This window comes from Vigna umbellata, chromosome 6, assembly GCF_029865625.1.
Source record: "Vigna umbellata cultivar VRB3 chromosome 6, Vumbellata_1.0, whole genome shotgun sequence".
NCBI classification, from domain to species: Eukaryota; Viridiplantae; Streptophyta; class Magnoliopsida; order Fabales; family Fabaceae; genus Vigna; species Vigna umbellata.
In genome coordinates this window covers 26,462,664-26,475,403 of record NC_142170.1, presented here as the reverse complement: position 1 = coordinate 26,475,403, position 12,740 = coordinate 26,462,664, and positions in this window count along the sequence as shown.

Genomic DNA, 12,740 nt, shown 5'->3' with positions numbered 1-12,740 from the left:
AAGAGGTTGAATTATCATATGCGAAGATATAAAATCACAAAAAGGTGAATCATTCAATTCTCATGGTAAGAAATTCAACCTTTTTTGCATCAGATTTTATAATAATAGTAGTTTTCAAGACTAGAGTATACTTTTTCTTCTTTTTCCTATTTATCTTTAACCCTTTGTTCACTTGAATGGATTCGAAGAAGACTGATTGAGTGAATTTGAAGATAAATTTTTTTGTTGTTTATTTGAGTGGATTTGGAGATAAGTAAGAGTGAATTTGGAAGTAAAGTTTGTGAGAATTAGTGTAGGATTTGATTGATGTGACAAATTAAAAAAATTTACTTCAAAATTCACTCTCACTTACCTCCAAATCCACTCAAATAAACAACGAAAATATTTATCTTAAAATCCTCTCAAATTCATTCAATCACTCTCCTCCAAATCCATTCAAGTGAACAAAGCCTAAGTCTTCATAGTTCTAATTTATGTTTTACTAATTTTCCAAATAAAAGGATCACATTCAGAATTGTAAGAACTTTTGATTCAGATAAAATAATAAAATTAAATATAATAATAATAAAATTATCTAAAATAAATTGGTAACAAAAGGAATCTTTTTATATAATTATAATATTTTTCTTTGTAATTGTATCTCTTCGGTTCTTTCTGTTTAATCAAATTGTAAACATGAGTAAAAGGAAGCTAATTTAATATTAGGTTTAAACCCTCATTTGGTCCTCATATTTGTTTGTCAATCTTAAGTGGGTCATCGTGTTTTTTTCGGTCTCAATCGGGTCCTTAAACTTGTTAAAATGAGCCAATTAAGCCCTCTCTGTTAATTTATCAGTAACGCCATTTGCCTGTGATTACGTGGTGCGCAGATAATGAGCTCAGTTTAAATGATTTAAATACATGGATAATAGTTTTATGAAAAAAAACTATATACGTGGTAGGGAATGAGGAAAGTAATGATTTTGATTAGCTTTTTTTTTTAAGTGAAACAGAAAAACTGAAATGGGAATTAGGAATTTCATGAGTTAGGGATTTTGCTGTGGTGAGTGAGTGTGAGAATTAGGGCTGGGTCGAATTTGCGAAGACAATCACGTGGTGGTGGAGGAACAAAATTGAAAGTGGAGGCCAGTTAAGGTTAGTACCATATGTTTTCCGCTTTTCGCCTTTACGAATATGTAGTTATTTTGCTTTGTTTATGCTTTGTTGTGCCCAAATTTGTTGCGTTGTGGTCCCGATAGTGCTATGTTTTTGCGTTTAGGTTATAGTTGATTTGGTATTATTATTCTGGGATGGGTCCCGAGATTAGTATGGGTTATGGGTCCCGAGATTGGTATGTCACTGTATGTTGAAATGTGTAGAGTGTTGTGGTCCCAAAAGTGCCTTTATGAATTGTTTAAAAGTTGTGGTCACCTTTTCTGTCTGAGTGTTTCTTTAGTGGGGATGTTAGTTTGTTCCCCTGTCTCGTTGATGTCTGACTATTTGCTTAGTTAGTAAAAAGTGAGAAATAATAATATCCTCCCCCAATGTACAGGAGTTCAAAGCTTGTGGTTGAATTATAATATTGCATGGCTGAACATATTAAAGTTTTGGTCCATCATTGTGGGCATTTTGTTAGTTATGAGAATGGAAATTTAAAATTTGATGGCGAGATAGCAGAATGGTCTTGTGATCCAGACCCGTGGTCCTAGTTTGGAATATTAGCTTCAGTGAAAGACATAGATTATATAGACATAAAAGAACTTTGGTACATTTTAGGAGGTCATTCAGTGGTGCCAGATAGGTTAGAATTATTGACTGATGATAGGGCTGTTATGCATATGCTGAATATAGCAAGGTTAAATGATGAAGTTCATTTGTACGTGGTTCATAATACCATGGAACCACAAATAATATAAATGATTGATTGGGTTGATGGTGATGGGGTTAATGGTGATGTTAATGATGAAGTTGATGTTGCAAGAGAAGTGGAGGGTGAGCCACTTATCAATTTGTTAGAAGACATTATGGTTTACATCATGAAGAGATGGGCTATGAACAAGACAAAAATGGGTTTATATCAAGGTTCTGTGTGCCCTAAAGTTCTCAACATATTTGAAAAGCAGACATGGTTAACCAGATATTGGTTACCAAGGTAACTTCACACCCATATTTAATTTATGTTCATCATTAAGAACATGTTGCTAACTGTGTTGTCATTTTTGTGCTCATGACATATGGTCATCACATCAATTATTTGAAGTCTTACACATTTCACAATTTCGGGAGCAATTTGTTGTCAATATTGAAAACAAGGACTGCAATTGTAGAAAGTGGTTAATAACTGGAATTCTTTGCACTCACGCAATAATTGTAATGAAATTCTTCAATTTAAATGCAGAAGACTACATTGGCCATTGGTTTAGGAAGTCTACTTATGAAGAGACCTACAACACCATCATTTATCCTATTAATGGTCAACTTGTCTGGGACATAACTTCATATCCATATGTATTACCCCCAAAGAAGAGGACAATGCCAGGAAGACCCAAGAAAAAACGAAGACTACAGCCTTGGGAGTTGAAGAAGAAAAACACTAAATTAAGAAAGGGTGAGAGCAATGTTGAAACCCAACCTGTTCCCACTGGCAGAACTATGTTGAAAGCCCCAACCCGTGCATTTACAAGAAGAAGAAGAACCAGACATTTCATCACTTCAATACTGCTTCCAGAACTCTTCCTAACAAAAACGGAGATGTTAAACACTTTCGAAATCAGGGTTGCTCTAAATATTAAGTTTTAAGGCTAACAACATCACACGTGAAAATCTATTCACACAACACATCACCAATCAAATTTAATAAACAATGTCTCGTCAACTAAAACAAATTACAGCTCAGCACAAACAAACGACGTTACTGATAAATTAACGAAGATAGCTTAATTAGTTCATTTTAACAAGTTTAAGAACTCGATTAAGACTTCAGATTAGTACACAAGTATGAGGACCAAATAAGGGTTTAAACCTTAATATTACTAGCAAGTAATAAAAGTTAGAAAAATATAATTAAAAACTAGAAAAAATATTTTAAAAACTAACGAGAATGGGATCATTAAAGACTGAATACAAAGTTTGGATTCCATTTTAATATACTTTACTTACACTAACAAAATTTAAATATTAAATAAGCGTTTTAAATAAAGTACAAAATGTTGATTTGTTAATTCTTATTTATAATGAAGAACTAGATGCCATAAATGAACTCAAGGCTAGAAACTTAAAGTATATTTCATTAAGATTTTATAAACTCAAGGTAGAAACTTGTAAATTTAATTCTTTTATAAAGTTAAAGTATTTTTGATTAATTTTTTTATAAAATCTCGCAATGAATATTTAAATTTTTATAACTTTCAATTAAATTTTTATTATTATCATTATTTAAGTGATGTGGTTGCTATATTATATCATTATTTTATTTATTTATCTAAATGTATTACAAAAATGATTTTTTTTGTAATAACATAAAATAAAATACATTGTGTTTAGTAAAAATAATAAATAATTTTAATAGTGGATGACAATAATCACCATCCATTACTTATATCAATTCTTTGGCATTAGTTATAATAATTATAAAGGAACAATCATAATTCTTTGTCATTAGTTATAATTATTAAGGAACAATCATAATTATTATCATTGACGAGAGTTATGAGAATAGTTTGTTATTCAACATAATGTTTTTTTAAATCATCCTATATGAATCAAAATATCATTATATATTAATCATAAAATCTCAAATAACATATAAAGATTAATATAATAAAACAAAAATAATAGTAATGTCACTCAATCAACATAATTAAACAATAAAAATTCAATTATAAAGTATAAAAAATTTAAATAATTAAAAAAAATAATAATTTAATAATCTATTAAAAATATTCAAATTTATAAATTAAATATTAATTAATTTATTTAGTTATTTATAATAAATTGAATATGAGGTGAAGTTATTATATTTTGATATTAATAGTTTTTGTTTAATTTGATTATTATAATAATTTTGATAAGAAAGTTCACGTGATGTGGCAGAGAAGATGGAGGAGGTGACATTGAGAAGCCCCTTCACATGATGTCTGCGTATGCCCAGCCTTTGTTCTATCACGGGACCACACTCCAACGTTGTCCCTTTATAACACAACATCATTTACCACCTGCCTCAATTATTATTTTACCCACCTCCTACTTTTCAATTCTCACCCATAATATTTAATTATTCTATTACTTTCAAATTCAATTTCTCTATAGTCACTATCTCCAAATTGAAATTAAATATTGCTTTATACTTATGTATAAATTTGGCATACTAAAAAATTTTATATTGCTTGAGGGGATTATTTAAAAATAATAATTTTCTATGGAATAAAATGAACCTGGCCAATGAGATATCAACTTTCACTATCATGTTGTGCCATAAAGTTTAAACTTAATTGGGCTTAGCCTCTTTTATTCAACAAAATGGAAAGTTATATTGCAAAGGATTTTTCCTTTCCTTATGCACCTCCCTTTTTATAACTTCACCCTATTACTTTTTAAAATGGTATTTTATCTCTGTTAAAGTTCCAAAAATATTTTGAAACAAGTCTTCTAGAATTCTCATAACGAAATATTTGGAAAAGAATTTTGCGACAATTTTTAGAGGGTATGAAATGTATTCTAGAACAGGCGTTTAGGAACAGAATTTCTAGATCATGTTTTTCGAAACATTATATTATACCTTCTAAAACACGTTTCTTGAGATGAATTTTTTGGAACAATCTTTCAAGAATGCGCGAAATGCATTCTGAGAAGAGCGTTTGTAGAACCATTTTATTTATTTTTTTCTCAAAAGGTTCTCTTATTCTTCTTTGTCTACAATGGAAAGTAAACGTGTGGCAGTAGTGACAACAATGGGAACATTAGTATTGTCGTGCAGTGAAGGAGGGTCTCTTAGTCCTTTCGTGTTGGTATGTAGATGCAGTTAGTAAAAAGGGGGCTGAAGGAAGAAAAGTCCATTTCAGACTACATTGGGCTTAGTTAACTTTTTTGGGCGGGGATTGTTTTTCTGCACCCATTATTTTTTTCCTGCATCCTAACTTTTCCTTCCTTCCTATTTTGTCTCTCTAAATTATAAATTAGATAATTTAAATATATATGAAAGTCAACCAAATTATAGAATTTGATAAAAATATATACATTGAGTTCTGAAATTCCATGGCTACACCACCAAATTCACACAAACTGGATTTTTAAATCTGGTTTAAACTAAAATCACTCTACACCACCTTAAAGAATACCGGATAAGAAAAACAGTGAACATCTTGGTACCTGATTTTGACGCGCATGTTGGTACTCACTGAATCTTGAATCCAATGTGTTGTAATTTTCATGAATTGAATCTTCTCATGACGTGTGTGTATGAATGATCCTTGTCTCTTAACGACTTTTCCTTTAGAAGTAGGATTCATCACATTCTTCCAAACTCCATGCACCCGATATTATCAAGTTGAATAATAGACGTTCTACAAACTATATAACAGCCCAGAATATATAATTATAGGCGGAATATAAACGTTCTACTATTACATGCATGGGCACCACATGTTTTTAATAGGAAGATGTCTTACGAATCCTTTGTGAATTTTAGTGTGAAAGAGAAGAGAATGAAAGTAGAAGGTGACTGACATGATGAAGAAAATTGATGGGTAGTTGAAGGTGATTTGAAAAGCACCATAGTTGGAAATTACAAGGAGATTGAAGCCATTCGTTGACACTTATAACTGATGATGAAGTCATCTTCTTCCTCGCACAAGAGGGTGAGAGCTACTGCTAAAATCCCATGCCAAACACTATTATTGCCCAAACAAACATAGTAATAACATATAGTTTTCATGGATCCAACACCCCAACAGGATCTACACCTTCCACTACACAACATGGGTTCTACTCCACGTTGGATGTCGTGCGCATGTATGATAATGGCATTGCCAATGCAGCACCAACAATGCCTCTGCTGGCGACCGTAAATGGTGGGTGGTGACGAAACTCTCCTCACCTTCTCTCCACAATGCATGCATATAAAAATATTAAACATGGAGGGAGGAAGAGGTAGTACTAGATGAATGTATATGGTCTCGTGCAAGGAGGAGGAATGAGTGCAACTATTGTATTGGTTTTTGTTTCTTGGATTTTGGAATTTCGAGGCTTTCATGAATACATATCACCTTCCTTATCTTCATCATGCATGCTACCCATGGGATTACCACGTGCATGCTCTCGCCTCCTTCTTTACGTTTGCAGAGTTCCTCTTCGACAACACGTTCATAGTGGTAGCTTCAATCACTAGCAGTACCAAGAATCATAGAATGTGTTATTGAATTGAAAGTCAGCATAAGGCTTTATAGCCTTTTGCATGTACAAGAATGACTGAGTGTAAAACAAAATGCACCAAAATTCACAACTCTGTGAATCTAAAAACTGACTCCCTTTAAGACTTATGCTTCTTCTAAATGTAAAACAAATTAGTCAACTAACTACTTTGACTATCATTCCCACCCTTAAGCTAATGCATCTGCATTGAGCTTAGACTTCAGTTGCATTGATCACACCAAGCTTTCCAAAGAGTTTTACAAATTGTTCCAACCTAAGTGGTTTTGTTGTGATGTCTGCAATTTGTTCTTTAGAGTTACAAAACCTCAGTTTCACAGTCCTGTTACTTACTAAATTCTTGAGAAAATGAAATATCACTTCAATGTGCTTGCTTAGGCAATGTAAGAAAATTTTTTTATACAATTGAATAGTAGAGTTGTTGTAAAAAAAAATGTGTGCTTCCTTCCTCAACAGCTTCAAGATGCTTCAAAATTTTGCTGAATCAAATGTATTCACGGGCACATAACACAAGAACAATGTATTCAACTTTTGTGGTTGACAAGCTCACAATCGCCTGTTTTTTTTTAATCCATGAAATTGCTCCATATCCCATAATGAACACAAAAACTTGAAGTTATTATTTGTACAAGATTCAAGACCTATATTTCTGCTACCCTTTTTATAGAGTATTCCAAAATCAATGGTTCTTTTTTATATTCCTTAAGATTTTTTTTGTTGCAAGCCAATGAGATGAGTTTGGGTTGGTCGTAAATCAACTTAATAAACTACTCCATAGGTTAGATTTGGTCAAGTAGTTGTGATATACATGGAACTTGGGACGACTTGTTTAAACATAGTGGCATCTACTCCTTCTCCTGCTTCATCCTTTGATAATTGTGTTCTTGGAACAATGGGATATTTCAAGAAATTACTAATTTTCAGAAACGTCAAAGGTTTTAAGAATTTTTCGAGCATATTTTCTTTGGTAAATAAATATTCTATGTATAACTTCAATTCCTAGGAAATATTTCATTTGTCCGAAGTCAGACATATCAAAATCCTTCATACTTTTAAATTTATCACACATATTCTTATTTCCTCCAACAAAGAGGAGATAATCCATACAACGACAAGTGTGTTACTTCCTTCATTTTTGGTAAACAATGTATGTTCATTGGAGAATTTTCCAAATCCTTCATGCATGAAATATTCTTCGATTTTCTTGCCCAAGCTCTTGGGGTCTATTTAAGGCCATACAATGCCTTTTTTTGTTTGTAAATCTTGTCTTTTCTTAATTTGATGAATCCTTCTGGATGCTCAATGATGACTTCTTCTTTAAGCTCTCCATGAAGTAAAACACTTTTCACATCAAGTTGGAATATTTCCAATTCATGTTCAGTTGCGAGTACCAAAATTAAGTGTATTGTGTTGAGTCTAGCTATTGGCGCAAATTCAGTATAGTCTATTCCATATCGTTGTGAATATCCTTTTGCCACCAATTATGCTTTGTGATTTTCTATTTCTCCATTTTCGTTGAGCTTGGTTTTGAAAATCCACTTGACTCCAATGGGTTTTACTCCTTCTAGCAGATCTATTAGCTCTCATGTGTTGTTTTTCTCTATAGAATTCATCTTATTCTTCATTGCTTTTTGCCACTTTTTTATTTTGGTGTCATTCTTAAAAAGAATGTGGATCATTTTTACTTTCAACCCATAGTATCATGATATTTTTGAAATCCAAATCAACATTTGTCATATAATTGATCATCCATGTATGTTCTCTTCTAATTTTGTGGCCTTCCCTTGTATTGGACTTTCTTGACTAATATTAATTTTCTTACTTGTGGGTGATTCGTCTTCTCGTAAATTTCTACCACCATCGTCATGTGCAACTTCTTCTTTCTCAACATTTGATTATTTAGAAGTGTTTGTTTCCTCTTCACATGCTAAGACATAGAATTTTGTTGTACCCGAATTCCAAATTTTCTCTTCTTCAAACACTACATCTATACTTATAATGATTTTCTTGGAAACAAGATCAAATAATCTGTAGTCTTTTGATTCATCACTAATTCCTAAGAAAACACACATCTTACTCTTATCTTCAACTTTAGTTCTTTACTGATATGGTATATGAACATGAGTCACACACTCAAAAATTAAAAAGTATGCCATCATAGGCTTCACATCACTCCATGCTTATTCATGAGCTATATTTTCTAAGACTGAGGTTGGACTTTGGTTCTAAACGTGTACACACCATTTCACAGCTTTTGGCCAAAACACCTTTTAGACTTTCCTATCATTTAACACAACCCTTACGCCATTCAAAATAGTCCTATTTTTTCCTCTCAATGACTCTATTTTGCATAGGAGTATAAATTGATGTTAATTGCCTCCTAATAATGCCTTGACTTTTGCAGAATTCTTCAAACTCATGTGAGGTGAACTCACCTCTCCAATATGTGGGCAATCAGTCAATATATTTGTTGACCTCCTTTTCAACATGGATTTTGTAGTTCTTGAAATGTTGGAATGCTTTATATTTCTCATGTAAGAAAAAAATCAAACCTTCGTGGAAGTCATCTATAAAGCTTAAGATGTATCTTTTGTTGTTGTTTAAGGAAGGGATCAAAGGACCATTTATCTTAGCATGCACAAGCTACAGTTTCCTTGATGCTCTCCACATGCCTTGCTTTGGGTTTGATTATCAATGTTGTTTTTTAATTAAGCAGGTGATGTAGGTCTTTGTCGGTAGCTTCAGAGTTGGTAAGTCTGCTACCGGTTGCTTATGTGAAAGTGTGTTGAGTCCCTTATGATTAAGATGCCCAAACTGACAATGCCACAAGTGTGCTACCTTGTTAGTTTCTATACCTGGTTTTTCTATGGCCACTCATCTTAATTTTCATTATTAGGCCCTTGTCTCAATTAAAAACTCTATAAGTTCCATTCTGCATTAAGATTGTCAATCCTTTTTCTTGAAGTTGCCCTAAGCTAAGAAGATTGTTCTTAAGCTCAAAAGCAAAATAAACATCAGAGATTACTTGAGTAACACCATCAATTTTCATTCTTACATTTCCTTTTCCTACCACATTCATTGTCATGTCATTTCCCAGTTTTACAGTATGACAAAGACCTTCTTCTAAGATAAAAACCACCCCTTATTTCCTGTCATATGTTTGTTGCATCTAGAATCTAATAACAAAACCTCCTTTTGTTCTGCTTGATGCATCTCCATGTGTCACATTAATAACAGTTCCTATTTTGAATATGATGGAAGCGACCTCCACCTTCAAGCATGGAGTGGCTTCTCGATCCAGAAGTGGCAGCTAAATAGAGATTGGTATGAAGGTATTCTGTGCACACAAGGTGTTTGTGATAATGTGTGACCGTGTTTGGATGAGTGTGGAGGTAGAATTCTAACTGAGATGGCTTTCCAAAAGGGAAAGGAGCTAGAGGAAGAGCAAGCTAAAGAGGCTCTAAATTTGAACTCGAGAGAATGGCTGAATTTCTGCAGCATTTCATTAACATCTCAAGTTGTTTTTACAAGAATAAGGAGCTCTCTTTTATAGAGTAAGAGAAGCATGGCTATCAAGCTAAAATGTGCATGAAGCTACTGGACGTGTGTAGGAAATGCTTCCAGGCCGTGTGTTCCATGTGCACTTTGTTGAAAACGTGCTGAAATAGGAGAGTTACACGGTTAGCTTGTGTCTCATGTGACAAAGGCAAGAAGATGCACGGCTTGGCTGAAACATGCACTCCTACTTGCTTCCTTTTCTCTCCTTTGCTTGGCAAACCTTTTAAGATGTATATGCATGGGCTCCCACCTTTATTGGTAACCTACAAAACAAGGTAAACTTTTCTTACCATCATATATCAAAATTCAATGATGGATATCATTTCAAATTATAGTTGTAGAAATAGATTTGCCTATTTTCTCAACCAAGAGGGGGTGAATTGATTTTGTTTAATAAAAATTATTCTTTTAAAAGATTTTTCAAAATCTTTGAACCTTTCTTGGAATGCAAGCAAATAAAGAATGTAAGGAAATAAAAGGGTGAAAGGATAGAAAAAACAATACCATAATTTATACTGGTTCGACCTCAATGCCTAAATCCAGTTTTCTTTCAATCAACTTGAGATTGAAAGTAAATTCACTATATAGATCAAGTTCTACAACAAAAAATATAGGGACACCCTCTCAGAGTACTCTCCTCTCTAACTCCAAATCTATTATAGTTAAACACACAGAAAGAATAATCTTCTTTCTGCAACCCGTTTGAGATACCACACTTAAAGTGACCAGAACTCCACAAATTCTTTTCTTGGCCTTAACAATAGGGAAACCACAATCACACATGATTGCAAATGATTCTGATCTTCCAGTAGAACACCTTTCAGTGCATATTGATCAGACTTTGAAACTACAACAACTCTTCAAGAGATTACGTTATTAATGTAATCGGTTAAGCAATTAATACTGCTATAACAGAATTACATTTTACACATTTAAGAGATTAAGCAATGTATGTAATCGATTAAGTAATGAATGCAAGTCATAACATTTAAAAATATTACCATTAAGGTAGTTATGACTTAACAAGAAAATAATTTTCAATTAATTCTCATTTTAACCGATTAAGAAAAGAGTGTAATCGGTTAAGTACAATACTTAAACACATTTGAAAACTCTTTCAACCCAAAACTCATCAATGCACTCAATAATTAAGTATAGGCAAAGACACAAGTTTTAATCAATTATACATATAACGTAATCGATTAAAACTTGCAGTTTTGCCACTCTTAAGCAAATAATGATATATGATGAATCTAACATATTACATAAACATTGTAATCGATTAATTCATACAGACATGCAATGTGCAAAGAGTTTTATCAATCTTAATCAATGAATATGCATGTCACAGATATAATCGCATGAATAAGCTCAATGAATATGCATTACATATAGTTCAAGCACAATTACAAATATAAACAACAACTTTGCTCAATGTGTGTGCAAGAAACTATAAAAACATTTCTATTGTTGTCATTATCAAAAACATATATGGGATATATGGGTTTAGCTTTCGCATAACTTCCCCTATCAACAACAGTGTCCAAATATTTGAACTAGGGACAACATGGATCATAAATAAAAAGAAATCATGATGTATTTGTAGATGTTGTGAACCCACGTGACAACAACTTGGAAGAATCTAATGTGATATTTTTGAAGAATGTTACAGGATGCATATCAAAGATTTAAATGAACAATGTGGTCATTTTATAAAAAGAAACATTGAAAATTCAAATGGAATACTGAAAGAGAACAAAAAGGGAACATAACAACGATAAAAGAAGCAGAAAAAGAAGCAACATGTTCCATGTAACAAATTAAAACGATAAAAGAAGGAAGACAAAGGGAACAAAACACTGAAAACTACACATCATAAAAAAAGGAATTGAAAGGGTAACAAGAAAAGCACACCCCGTGAATCCTTTAGCCAGTGATAGGATACTTGGGTTCGCCAACCCTCTTCTTGGTGTTATGATAAACGAGCTTCCCACTTGCATCTAATTGAAATAAGAAACAAAAAAGTTCTAAACAAGTATGTCACTTTATTAAAGTCTAGCTAACTTAGAAGGAATTTGAATATGGTTTGTTAGTTCATTGCTTACCTGTTGAAGGCTCACCTAGGGTTTGCTATTTCTTCTTCAGAGAGAACTTGACGACAAAGAATACACAAGCTAGAAAAACGAATTGAACAGTCACAACAAGTTAAAATAAGATAACCTAATGGGATAAAAATGTAATTTTATTTTTTAAACGGGTAGCAAGCACCTGCAAATACAGGTAATATGATACTTGAATCCGACCAATTAATAAACGAGTATTAAATTATCCGCTACAACTATTCACAAGTACCTATTATCTGCTTGTACTAACTATCCACAACATATTTTATCCATATATATTTATATAAGTAGATTTTTTTACCATCCTAATATAATTATAACATAAATGAAAAGGGATGTAAGATAAGGTTTTTATCCAAGAAAGCTAATTTAGCCACTTGAAGGAAGAAAACAATATGGTGCGGTGATTACATATTCTAATTGCTTTTTCCCTTCGTTTCTTGGGGTTTTCTTTTTCCGTCCCTTTCTTCTTCCTGTACCCCTATTAAAAGAAGTGTAATCCTAAACCATCCCTTTTTAAAATTATAATAAAAACCCTGCAATTCTTTTTCTTTTAATATTTTTTGGATTGAATGTTTCCAAATGTGTTTTTGGATTTAGAAATACCTTCCACACCACTCAATCGGAATGTAATTTTTAACATATGCCTTTTGG